Source organism: Peromyscus leucopus, chromosome 10 (genome assembly GCF_004664715.2).
Source record: "Peromyscus leucopus breed LL Stock chromosome 10, UCI_PerLeu_2.1, whole genome shotgun sequence".
Lineage (NCBI taxonomy): Eukaryota > Metazoa > Chordata > Mammalia > Rodentia > Cricetidae > Peromyscus > Peromyscus leucopus.
The window spans coordinates 44,404,303-44,417,369 of record NC_051071.1 but is presented as its reverse complement, the minus strand read 5'-3'; positions in this window follow the sequence as shown (position 1 = coordinate 44,417,369).

Genomic DNA, 13,067 nt, shown 5'->3' with positions numbered 1-13,067 from the left:
TGGTAAATGAAGACCACATGATAAAATGAAGAAACAAAAAGCTAAAGAGGTCCACAGAAATCCACAAAGATACCTCCACAAAAGACTGCTTGCAATGGTCGAGAGACAGCCAGGACTGACCTACTCTGGTGATGGCACCCTAATAGTTGTGCCAGAAACCCCATCCAAGGACTGAGGAATCTGGATGCAGACATCCAGGGCTAGGCCCCTGGTGGAGCACTGGGAGTCTAATTAGTGAGAAAGAGAAGTGTAGCAGGAATCTTAAAAGTTCTTATTAATAAAATCAAACCTGAGGCGAGTTATTGGGGTCCATGCTGGTAGATCAGAGAGACAGAACAAGCCACAGATATCTCACCTCGCCGGATCTTCAGCTGGTCTTGTCTCCTCAGACTGGAGGCCTCTGAGTCCTCATCCGGAATGGGTCTCAGCTGAATTACTGCTCAAAAGCCTGAATGCTTAACCAGCCAAAATCTTAACCAGGCCAAAATGCTTAACCAGCCAAATGCCTCTAGTTTCTGGTCCTCACACCTTATATATCTTTTTGCTTTCTACCACCACTCCCTGGGATTAAAGGCTGGCTTTCTGGGATTAAAGGCGTGTCACCATGCTTGGCTATTTCCAATGTGGCCTTAAACTCACAGAGATCCAGAGGGATTTCTATCTCTGGAATGCTAGGATTAAAGGTGTGAGTGCCACCATTTTCTAGCCTTTGTATCTAGTGGCTGTCTGTTCTCTGACCCCAGATAAATTTATTAGAGTACACAATATTTTGGACAACACAATACCACCACATCTCCTCTCTTTTTGTCTAAAATTAAAAAAGCTTATAACTAATACAAGAAAAACTATCTTCAATAAGTATATGCAATATACAGTCAAGATTACATTAACAATGTCTAGTCCATTAACATTTGACAGATACAGACAAAAAAACTCCATTATATATATTAACAATGTCCAGTCCAGTAACATCTGATCAACTCAGACCAAAAATTTTCATTACTTATCTTATTTAAAACAAGTAGTTCCTTTTTAAAAGTAGATTCCATAATCTCCCTTTTTATCTTATCATATCCATATTTTCTCTTTTTTCTTTTCATAATAGATTCAGTAGTCTACCTTTTGTCATTTTTATATCTTCCCCTTTTTCTTCAGTGTAGATTCAGTGATCTACCTATTTATCCTATTATTTCTTTATCTTTTTTCTCAGAGTAGATTCGATGATCTATCTCATATCTATATTCTCTTTTTCTTTTTGCTTTCTAGGGGTGAAGATATCTTTAAGGATTCTTGAAAAGAAAATTTTGAGTTAATCATCAAGTCCTGTATCGTTTGTCCAGTTTCTGGATAATAGGAAAGTTCAGGGCTTGTTTCAAGTCCTTGTTTGAGTAGTCTGTCAGGCTGTATCATCTCAGCTAGTCCTCTCGAAATTGTCCTAAGCAGTTTGTAGTCCAAAGCAGATCTTTCAGCTTAATGGCTTTATCATAGTCCATGTGGAATCATCGTTGTAGGATCCTGTCATCTTTTTGAAGATTTCAAAGTCACTGTTAGGCGTAGTCATGGTTTCCTGCGGATTTTTTTTTTTTTTTTTTTTTTTTTTGCCTCCTCTGTGGTTTGAAGCAATCACAGTCTGATAAATGTCTGTCTCTCGGAACCATGAACATTCTTCCTTAGAACAGAAAATCTTCACAATAATTTCTCCCCACCATTTGTCTTGCCAAACTTTTCCAAACTGACCTTTGCCGAAGCTTTCTTGTAACACGATGGTCCTGGCAATTCTTCTCTGAATCAGCAGCAGTAAACCCTTTGTCCCAGATAGCAGCATCACCGCAGTCACCAACATGATGAGAAGGAGCTGGCAACGTGGAGCAGTAGCCACTGCTTCCATGGTCCCACCACTGTTTGTGGCTCAGTCCGGGCCGAAGCTTCTCCAAAGCCTCCAAGGCCGGCCTCAAACTCGGGATCTTCCTGCCTCTGCCTCCTTCAGCAAATCCTACCAGCGTGCGCCACCACAACCGGCTGAGTGTAGCTCGGGCCTGAGCTGGGGCTCACAAGGCCACAGGCAAACAGCTTTTTCATGAATTCGTAACACAAACGTTGGGCGCCAGAGAAGGGTTTATATGAGCGAGAATTGTTGAAACCAAGGTTGGATAAAGCACAGGGACAAATAACCCAAGGAATGGAAACACATGTACTATGAACCAAAGGCTGAGGGGCCCCAACTGGATCAGGCCTTCTGAATAGGTGAGACAGTTGATTGGCTTGATCTATTTGGGAGGCATCTAGGCAGTGGTACCAGGTCCTGGGCTCATTGCATGAGTTAGCTGTTTGAAACCTGGGACTTATGCAGGGACGCTTCGCTCAATGTGGGACGAGGGGACTGGATCTGCCTGGACTGAGTCTATCAGGTCAATCCCGGTCCTCGGGGGAGACCTTGATCTGGAGGAGGTGGGAATGAGGGGTAGGCTGGGGGGAAGGGGAGGGGGCAGGAAGGGAGAGAACAAGGGAATCTGTGGCTACTATGTAGAACTGAATAGTATTGTAAAATAAAATTTAAAAAAAAAACTGAAAATGGGAAGATTAACAGGGATTATTTAACTCTCTAGTTTCTTCCTTCCCTTCAGCTTACGGTACAAGCTTTGGCACCTTGGCCTCACTCCCAGATGTTAGAGATGAACAATATTTTAAATTTGCTGATTACAAAGTATAGGCAAGGAAAGCATGGCAATTCTCTCTTTTTTCTGTTGGAATGCTCAATCTTGTAATAGTCTGCTATAGTAGCTGTGACAGGAGGACATTCATGTTGCCCACGAAGAGTTCATGTACTCTGAAACATATGAAGGCTACCCACCAGTAGCTAATGATAATTTGCAAGAGTATGAGACAGCATCCCTAAAAAACACTAAATATATCTGCATCTCTAGTTCATATCTGAATATAGTCTCTTTAGAAATCCTGAGTCAGAAATCAGCCAGGCTTCTATTAAATTTATTACCTGCCTGATGAACAATAATTGCTTTTTTAAGCCTTCAAATCCCTAGATACTGTCTGGTGGTAATACATAAATTCATTTAAATTATTAATATTTGAAAATTTCAATAAATTTAAAACAATAAAATTTAAATTCTACCCTTTTCTCCGTCTAAAAGTCACTGTAAAATATTTATTTCGTATATAATATAATATTTTTCGGTCTGTCTGTGTGACAAATTAGCTGGCAGGAAAGACATAGAAGGAGGAACCTATTTTGATGCTGGTTTGTTGCTTCAGTCAATCATGGTACATGTGCAGGGAGAGACATCTAGTTAGAAGAGTATATTAACTCAAACTTTAGTAGTGAGGGAGGGGAGGGTCTGTGATACACTATAGCCACAAGAATAGCAAACTGTGAGCTTTTTCCTCCATGAATTTTATCCCTCTTTTTCTTAATTTTTATTTTGTATTGATGTGGCAAATACTTTATCAGTAAGCTATCTTCTTAGCCAATGCTTTCTTAAATGCTTCTAGGATCAGATTATTCTATATAACTTGGAGTAGTCTTGAACCCACTATGGAGCCCTAACTTGTCTTGAGTTCAAGATCTCTCTGCCTTAGTTTCTCACACTGTGAAGTTATAGGTGTGTAGCACCATTCCTTGCTCAAAATAGTTTCTTAAGATAAAACATAATAACCTTGGTGCGGATCAAAGACCTAAACATAAATCCAGTTACACTAAACTTAATAGAAAAGAAAATAGGAAGCACTCTTGAACGCATTGGCACTGGAGACCATTTCCTAAATAAAACACCGACAGCACAGACCCTGAGCACAACCATTAATAAATGGGACCTCTCAAAACTGAGAAGCTTTTGCAGGGCAAAAGACACAGTCAATAAGACAAAAAGACAGCCAACAGATTGGGAAAAGATCTTCACCAACCCCACATCTGACAGAGGATTGATCTCCACAATATATAAAGAACTCAAGAAACTAGACATCAAAGCACTGAACAGTTCAATTAAAAAATGGGCTAAAGAGCTAAACAGAGAATTCACAAAACAAGAACTACAAATGGCTGAAAGACATTTAAAGAAATGCTCAACATCCTTAATCATCAGAGAAATGCAAATCAAAACGACTCTGAGATACCACCTTACACCTGTTAGAATGGCTAAGATCAAAAACACCAATGACAACCAATGTTGGAGAGGATGTGGAGCAAAGGGAACACTCCTCCACTGTTGGTGGGAATGTAAACTTGTACAACCACTGTGGAAATCAGTATGGCGGTTTCTCAGAAAATTAGAAATCGAACTACCTCAAGACCCAGCCATCCCACTCTTGGGCATATACCCAAAGAATGCTGATACCTACCATAAAGATACATGCTCAGCTATGTTCATAGCAGCACTATTTGTAATAGCCAGAACCTGGAAACAACCTAGATGCCCATCAACGGAAGAATGGATGAAAAAAATGTGGTACATATACACAATGGAGTACTACTCAGCAGAGAAAAACAATGAAAGCATGAAATTTGCAGGCAAATGGATGGAACTAGAAAAAATCATCCTGAGTGAGGTAACCCAAACCCAAAAAGACAGTTATGGTATGTACTCACTCATTGGTGGATTCTAGATATAAAATGAACAATCAGACCACAACCCATAGAACCATAAAGGCTATATATATATAGCATGGAGGTCCCTAGGACGACTGTGGCATATAATAAATTTCAGTTTTACTCAATTATTGAAAAAAAATAGCCAAATGAATGGAAACACATGAACTATGAACCAAAGGCTGAGGGGCTCCCAGCTGGATCAGGCCCTCTGAATAGGTGAGACAGTTGATTGGCTTGATCAGTTTGGGAGGCATCTAGGCAGTGGGACCAAGTCCTGTGCTCATTGCATGAATTGGCTGTTTGAAACCAGGAACTTATGCAGGGACACTTGGCTTAGTCTGGGAGGAAGGGACTGGACCTCCCTGGACTGAGTCTACCAAGATGACCACAGTCCTCGGGGGAGGACTTGTCCTGGAGGAGGGGGAATAGAGGGTGGGCTGGGGGTAAGGGAGGGCGTGGGAGGGGGGAGAATAGGGGAACCCATGGCTGATATGTAGAACTGAATGGTATTGTAAAATAAAAAATATATATCAAAAAAAAAAAAAATAACCTTGGTGCAATTAAATAGCTAGTCTGAGGCTTCTATTCTGCTTGTCTTTACTGTCTCAAACATCTCCCTGGTCTTTTTCATGCATACCTGGAATGTATCCTTTCTTGGACTTTTCCCTTGGCACTGGCTAAGCTCAGTACTCAAGACAGGGTCTTCAGAATGTTTAATGATAACCTGGACCTCCACTGAATTATTGGATAGTTCTCATAGTCGTTTACATAGGCTATAATGGATATTTTGTTTGTTTTAGTCACAAGTCTGTGATCATAGCACATTGCAGGCCTACATTAATAACCTGTCATAAAGAGGGGAGCCATGAATACGTCTATATTGGAGGTCATGTTCAATGATCATGGATCCAAGCACATTAGATGACTATCAGAGTATGCAGGCCACTGTAGCAAAATTGACCGTTATGCTGGTTGTCCTTAGTAGTGATAACATGAGTAACAACTCTGAATTCAAGGATCTATTGAAAATGATTGCTTTCCTCTGTGAGAGGTAATTTAGAAATTACAAAAAAAATACAGAAACAAAATGAATGAGAAAACACAACAAAGTATTTATAATTTTCCTCTACATGAAAAAGGAAGCAAAGAAACATATGCTTCACTTCCGTTAGACATAAACAGTCATACTTCATTTTATGTGTCAATTTGACTGTACCTAAGAGTGGCCAGAAACACTTTATTTCTCTACATTTCTCTGAAGATATTTCATATTAACTTAGCATCTGAGTCATTGTATCACGAAGAAGAAGAGGGCTAGCTATTCAAGTCTTGAAGAGACTTCAAGAACAGAAAGGCAAGGAGGTGAGGCATCACACGATTTCACTTGTTTTGATTTGGTTTGCTCTTATTAAGCTAAGAAATTCACATTTTCCTATCTTGATATGGAAACTTCTGGTTCTCTGCCTTTCGATTATGGATTAAATCTTTGATCCTCCAGCTTCTTAATCCTTGAATTTGCACTAGAACCATACTTTTTTTTTTCTATTTCTCCAACAGACATAGCCATGAAAAATAGTATTCATAATGAATCATATTCTAATTGTTTTTCTTCCCAAGTAATTGGGAAGCATTGCAATGAGATCATCCAAGTTAATTGCCTTTGACAAATGCAAGGTATTTGAACAAAACAGCATAAATATCCTCTTCTTTGAATTGTAATTTCCTTTAAAATTATTTGTTTGTGTTGTTAAAATTCTTCAGGCATGGGAATAAATGTGTTTTGAATTTGAATGTATGCATAAAGGACCATATGACAGTACAAATAACCACAAAAATATAAATTTAATGTAGACCTTTTTTAAAGTTTTACCAAGTAATGAATTTCTCATACGTTCAAAAGAGGCTATGTCTGTGTTCTTTATATGTGTTCTTTTTAGCATTTTAAACACCTTATTTGCTGCATAAAACTCCATGTAAGTCAATTTCCATTTAAAAACATTTATCTGTGCTAGAGATTATAAATAATTTACTTGTAGAGAAAAAACATTTAATATAATACAAACAAACCTTATACATAGCCTCTTTTGAGCTTTTCTGTAAAGGAAAGTTGCAGAACTTTGATATTATTTTGATATGTTTATGCTTTATTTCTGTCTTATTGTTTCTTTTCCTGTAGGTGTCTGCTTCTTTACCCTTTCTCAGTTTGAGTTTCATTCATTTGGCTCCTTTCTCAAGAATGATCTCAGTGTTTGGTGCCAAGTTGGGTAGCAATGGTTACATTTTACCAAATCTAGAATTGAGAGAGCTTCAATAAATACTTAACTTGTCTCTTTGAAAAAAATAGTCAGTTTTCAACTTATATTGAATGGTTGGTTATGAGGAAGGAATACCTCAGATTGTGCTGTATTTTGTAGAAGACTTGCAGCCCAGCTGTATATTGGGGGTCAACTCATTGTAAACCATTCAGTGTTAGATGTAGGATAGCTTATTTTTCCATGACATGTTGTATTTATATGTGTGTATATGTATGCATAAAAAGGAAAGAACAAATAACAAATATTTGGAGAAAACAACAGCAACTAAAATTTTTATTGATTGTGCTTTCACTGTTCCTAGAATAAGTGCTATTTTTAGAAAAATACATGTGGTTCTCTCTCTCTCTCTCTCTCTCTCTCTCTCTCTCTCTCTCTCTCTCTCATCTCGCCCTCTCCTTCTCCCTCCCTCTCTCTCCCTTGCTTTCTCTCCTCCCCCTCTCTGCTATTTCTCACTCTCTGTCACACACACACACAAACACACACACACACACACACACACACACACACACACAAATGCACACACTAGAAAACACTATGGTTGATACAGACACACTAGGGTTTTCTTGTGGTGTATGCTTAATTTGAAAATGTTCCTAAAGTTACAGAGTTTTCATTTTTTTATAAACTATCCATTGGTTGAGTAAATATTAATAAATAAAATCTTCCTTTCATGTATAGACAAGGTTTTGAATCCACTTATGTCTCAGATGCATATCATGATTTCTCCAACATGTAATTCTAGGTAGCCTAGAAAAACTAGTAGCTGACAAAAGTGTTTTGCATGGAAGTTAAAAATGCAAGTTTCAAGGTCAGATCAATGTGATACATAACATTTTCAGGAATAATATATGTTGAGTCACTTCTGACAATATTGTTTTTCTATGGCATTTGTGTTGCCTGAGTTTTCCGGCCTTGCCCACAGTCAGGACAAATCTCTGTCACCCGCCAGTCCCACAGCCGCTCAGACCCAACCAAGTAAACACAGAGACTTATATAGCTTACAAACTGTATGGCCATGGCAGGCTTCTTGCTAACTGTGCTTATAGCTTAAATTAATCCATTTCCATAAATCTATACCTTGCCACGTGGCTGGTGGCATACCGGCATCTTCACATGCTGCTGGTCATGGCGGCGGCTGCAGTGTCTCTGGTCATGGCGGTGGCTGCAGCCTCTCTGGTCATTGCGGCGGCTGCCTTTCTGTCCTTTTATTTCTCCTCTCTGTTAGCCACAAAGAACCCAAGAAGGGCTCCCACAGGACATACAAATCATCCCACAGCACTTCCCCTTTTCTTTTTTTTAAAAAGGAAGGTTTTAACTTTTACACATCTCCAAAGCCAGCTTGGTATATTTGGGAATTTGGGCGTAGCTTCTCTTAACTACTTCCTGCTGGAGGGGGGCGCTGTATCTTATGGGGACGCAAAGAATATTTAAGGATCATGGAGTAGTCCGTGAGGCTGTATCGTCTGAGCCAGTTGCCTTGAAATGATTCTGGATGTTGGATCATCTGGGCCATGGTGTCATCGGAGACCTTTCAGGTGGTCTTGGCTGGTCAAACCTGATGTATCTTAATCTGGAACAAATCCATAGCCTCTGGCTTTCTGTAGAGACAAAAGCAGAGTCTCCTTTCCAAAGTAACACATCCTTATATCCAAATTTTAAAGTCAGGATATCTTTAATATATACATATTGGTTTTACTCAACATCTTTTACGATCAAATGTTTTTCTGCAGTTAAAAATCCCAAAGACAATATAATCCAAACTCTCTGTGTGATATCCATCTTTCATGACTTATTTCTTATATTACTTTTACTTTCTCTTTAAAGACTTTATTTTTTTAAACTTTCTATTTCTTTATATAACTGTCTATGTTCCTTTTTCTCTCTCTTTTAAGCCTATGTACATTTTTACACACATTATAAACTATTTCATCTGAATCAGTCTTATTGCAAACTTATTGCTTTAAACTGTAGCCTTCTAAGCCTGAAACAGCTCTGTGGCTGCTGGCTCCACCCCCTTCAGCTTCCCAACATGGCGGTGGTACGTTTACCGCCAGCTCTGGGAGCTATCATGAGTCTATGCTTTTATCCAAGCAGCGTGTAGCCCAGAAACCTTTTTTGTTTTGTAACTAGCAAAGGCTAAATCCACCACACAGCTTAATGTGCCACTTGCAGAGGCCTCATTTCCGCCTTACTGCAGGTTAAGCGCACACGCCAGGAATCCGCCAGTAACTCAAACCGGCGGCTGCCGCTCATTTGAGAGAGAGAATTAGGAACTGTGGGGCGTTTACCGACGTCACCGTTCCTGGAGAACTTACCGACGTCACCGCTCCGTGTGTTGAGTTCTGAATCCTCTTTACCACCACGCGAGGATTCTTCTCAGATCACACTTTATTGGAGTGCCTCTTGGTTAAGGGACTTTGTCTTTAGTATTTTTTTTTTCATAACACCGGCCTTTATCCCTGTTCATTTGTCCTTTTTCTTTAGTCCCTCTTTTTTTTTCCCCCTTTTTTTCTTTAGCCCCACGTTGGGCGCCAGATATTGATGTATCCAACTCTTATTAAATAAGAAACACAGAAACAATGCAAAAGAGAAAGCCGAGAGGTCAGAGCTCAGAGCCAAAATCTCACCCTTCCGCCTGCGGTGTCCCAGCCTCCCGAATCAGATCCCTATTTCCTGTCTGTTAGTCTATTTAAAGAGACAGAACAAGCCAGAGCTATCTCACCTCACCAGTTCCTCAGCTGGTCCTGTTTCCTCAGACTGGAAGCTTCTGTGTCCTCATCCCAATAGCTCTCAGCTGAACTGTGTTGCTCCAAAGCCTGAAAGCTTAACCAGCCAAATGCTTCTAGTTTCTGGTCCTCACGCCCTATATATCTTTTTGCTTTCTATCACCACTCCCTGGGATTAAAGGCTGTTTTTCTGGGATTAAAGGAGTGTGTCACCACCATGCTTGGCCATCTCCAATGTGGCCCTGAACTCACAGAGATCCAGAGGGACCTCTATCTCTGGAATGCTAGGATTAAAGGCGTGTGCCACCACCGCCACACTCTTGCTATGGCTCTAATAGCTCTGACCCCCGGGCAACTTTATTTATTAACATACAATCAAAATCACATTTCAGTATAATTAGATTACCACCACACATTTGTAATTTATCTTTTCTCAAACATGTGCTTTTAACAATTACCATTTTAATACTCCCTCCACTCACACACAAGGGTTGATTCATATTGGTCTGCTTTTCTTAAGACAACTAGGAGGTGTGTGGATAATAGTTCAAGTAGGCAACAGCAATAGGAAACAGTAAAGAGATTTGATTTTTCTGGAAAAAAAAAAGCTTTTAAATTTTGGTGGCAGTCTCTCTCTCCAGTATTAATCTCCCTTGCACACTTCAAAATGTCAGCACTGTCTGTTTTAAGAACTGATGTTCCACTTAAAAATATTTATTATATAGTTGTTCCTCAGTTCTCTTGGTCACTGTATGAAAAAAAAATAGGGCTTTCAATAAGAAACTGTTTATTTGCATAAATAATTCCCATCTCTGTATTTCTGACATTTGATATATGGTGGAAAACAAAATTTGCTGGGCTTAAAATTATTCATTCAATTATTTTGTTTTCTTTTATTATAAATGGAGGGAAAAAAAGATTTTTAGTCAGGTCCTGAACAGCCCTTCCAGCATATCTTCAAATCAGGTTTTTATATACAAAATGGAATTAGATGTTATGGGAAATAAAGAGATATAAATGATAGAAGCTAAGGGTGAGAGAACATCAGAATGATACGTGAAATATTTTTTAAAGGAAATAAAATCGTCTGATTCTATTGTACTAAGAGCTATCATTTCAAAGTTAGAAAACTTGCTATATAAATGTATAGAAATATTTGACATTGACCAACCCAAAGCTTAAATTCAAATTCATCCTTCAGTAGAAAAACAAAAACAGGCAACAACAACAACAAAATGACTCTGTGATGTTTGATATACACTATTTAACAATGCTGTTTTAGAACAATGATACGTTTTTTGAGAAATTAGAGCCAACTGTCAACCTAGGTTCTGTTAGATAAGATTTGAATTACTGGAATCAGGAATTCATATGCCCAATATGACTAGTTAATAATTTGAAAAAATTTTTAGGAATCCAGAGTCTCGTGTTTGTATCCAGTGAACCAAATTGTTTCATTCAATTTTCTAAGTGCAGTTCTGTAAGCATCGTGTACCATTCTAGAAATGATTCTTTGTGAGATAGATTTGGGAAATTACTAGGTTTAAATATCAACAGAGATTCTGCTGCTCCTATGTAAAAGTGACTGAGAATCTAGCAACTTGCCATGGAATTCATCTTTCAACTGGACATTCTGAATATATTCCTAAGGATTCTGTTGTCTAAGTTTACCAGATATTTGCTTGACCTGATGTGATGATGTTCTTCTACTTGGGTCAGAGTGATCTTTCTTATAAAAGCTTAGGAATGCATTAACATCATCCTGAGGGTATATTTTCAGCTACACATACCAACTGGCTAAGAGCAGCCATACTTCCATTTACATGTAACAGAAGTGAATAGCATTTATATATTTAAGAAGATACTGGTTTTAAATAATTCTTATCTTACTATTCACAGTAATAGGCACTTAAACTGTCCTATTGATATACTGTCTCCGCTTCCTATAGGCTTTTTTTTAAAATGGGCAATTTTATTTTTGCGTGTGCAGGCACCTGTGTGTCCTTCTAGATACTCCCCCCCTCAACATTTCTTTCTTAAAATAAATAAATGAATACAACAACAAACCCCACAAACTAAGTAAGTAAAATAAAACATCTCAAAAGAACAAAACAGAATAAAGAACAAAACAAAAACTGCAACCAAATAAAAGCAAGTGCGTGCGCGTGCGCACACACAAACACACAAAAAAAAACACTATGGTTGATATACCCAATGTCACTCACCCTTATGGCTAGCTTTTCATTCATTTGTTTTTTAAAATGTAACAAAATAAAAAAAAAAAGACAAAACCTTCACATCCAAGTTGAAGAAAACAAACCAACAGAAAGAAAGCGAAGGCACAAGAATCAAAATCCCACTCATTTGCACACACAGGAATCCCAAAAAAAGATGTTGTTCTTCAAATACAGAAGCAGATGTTGGATGGCTTTGGAAGAGACAGACACAGCTTGAGATGATTCTGGTTCTTGACTTTGCATCAACAGTTTATAGGGACCTTCCTCTTCACCTACTTCAGAGAATATCAGCTAAAAATAATTGTATGCACTGGAAGTAAACTAAACTTTGTGTTATTAAAAGAAATAATATCATAATTTTGGTGGATATTTATCCTAATGCAAAGTACATACTGAATATAAAATTTCAACAAAGAGTATAACTAAAACCGTTTCTTTTTTTCTGTCTAAAATCAAATATCTTTCTCTCCTATGATGTATAAAATTTCAGAATGCACAGTACACTTTTACATCCTCCACTATTATCTCTACTTGTGGTTATTTTTACCAATTACATTGAAGAGACTGATAAGACCACTGTAAATTTGAGGACTTTGTCTCTTTTGGGAGTATCTACATTCACATTATTGAAAAACTTACCTTTCAAAAATGTCTACATTTCTACATCTTAAGAGATAAAATATGAATAAAATAAACATTCTGCTTATCTTTCTGTACCTCCATATCATACAAGCCTAAAAAAAGATATTGGAATGTTTTTAATTTAATTTTAACACACGCCTTTCATCCCAGCACTCGGGAGGCAGCTACAGGCAGATCTTTGTGAGTTTGAGGCCAGCCTCGTCTCCAAAGTGATTTCCAGGAAAGGCACAAAGCACAAAGCTACACAGAGAAACCCTGTCTCAAAAAAAAAAAAAAAAAAAAAAAAAATTCTCGACGCAAACCGATGGGCGAACCGCGCTATCAAAGTTTGCCAGGTCCTGGGCTCGTTGCATGAGTTGGCTGTTTGAATCCTGGGACTTATGCAGGGACACTTGGCTCGGTCTGGGAGGGGGGGAATGGACCTGCCTGGACTGAGTCTACCAGGTCGACCCTGGTCCTCGGGGGAGACCTTGATCTGGAGGAGGTGAGAATGAGGGGTGGGCTGGGGGGAGGGGGGGCGAGAGGGGGAGAACAGGGGAATCTG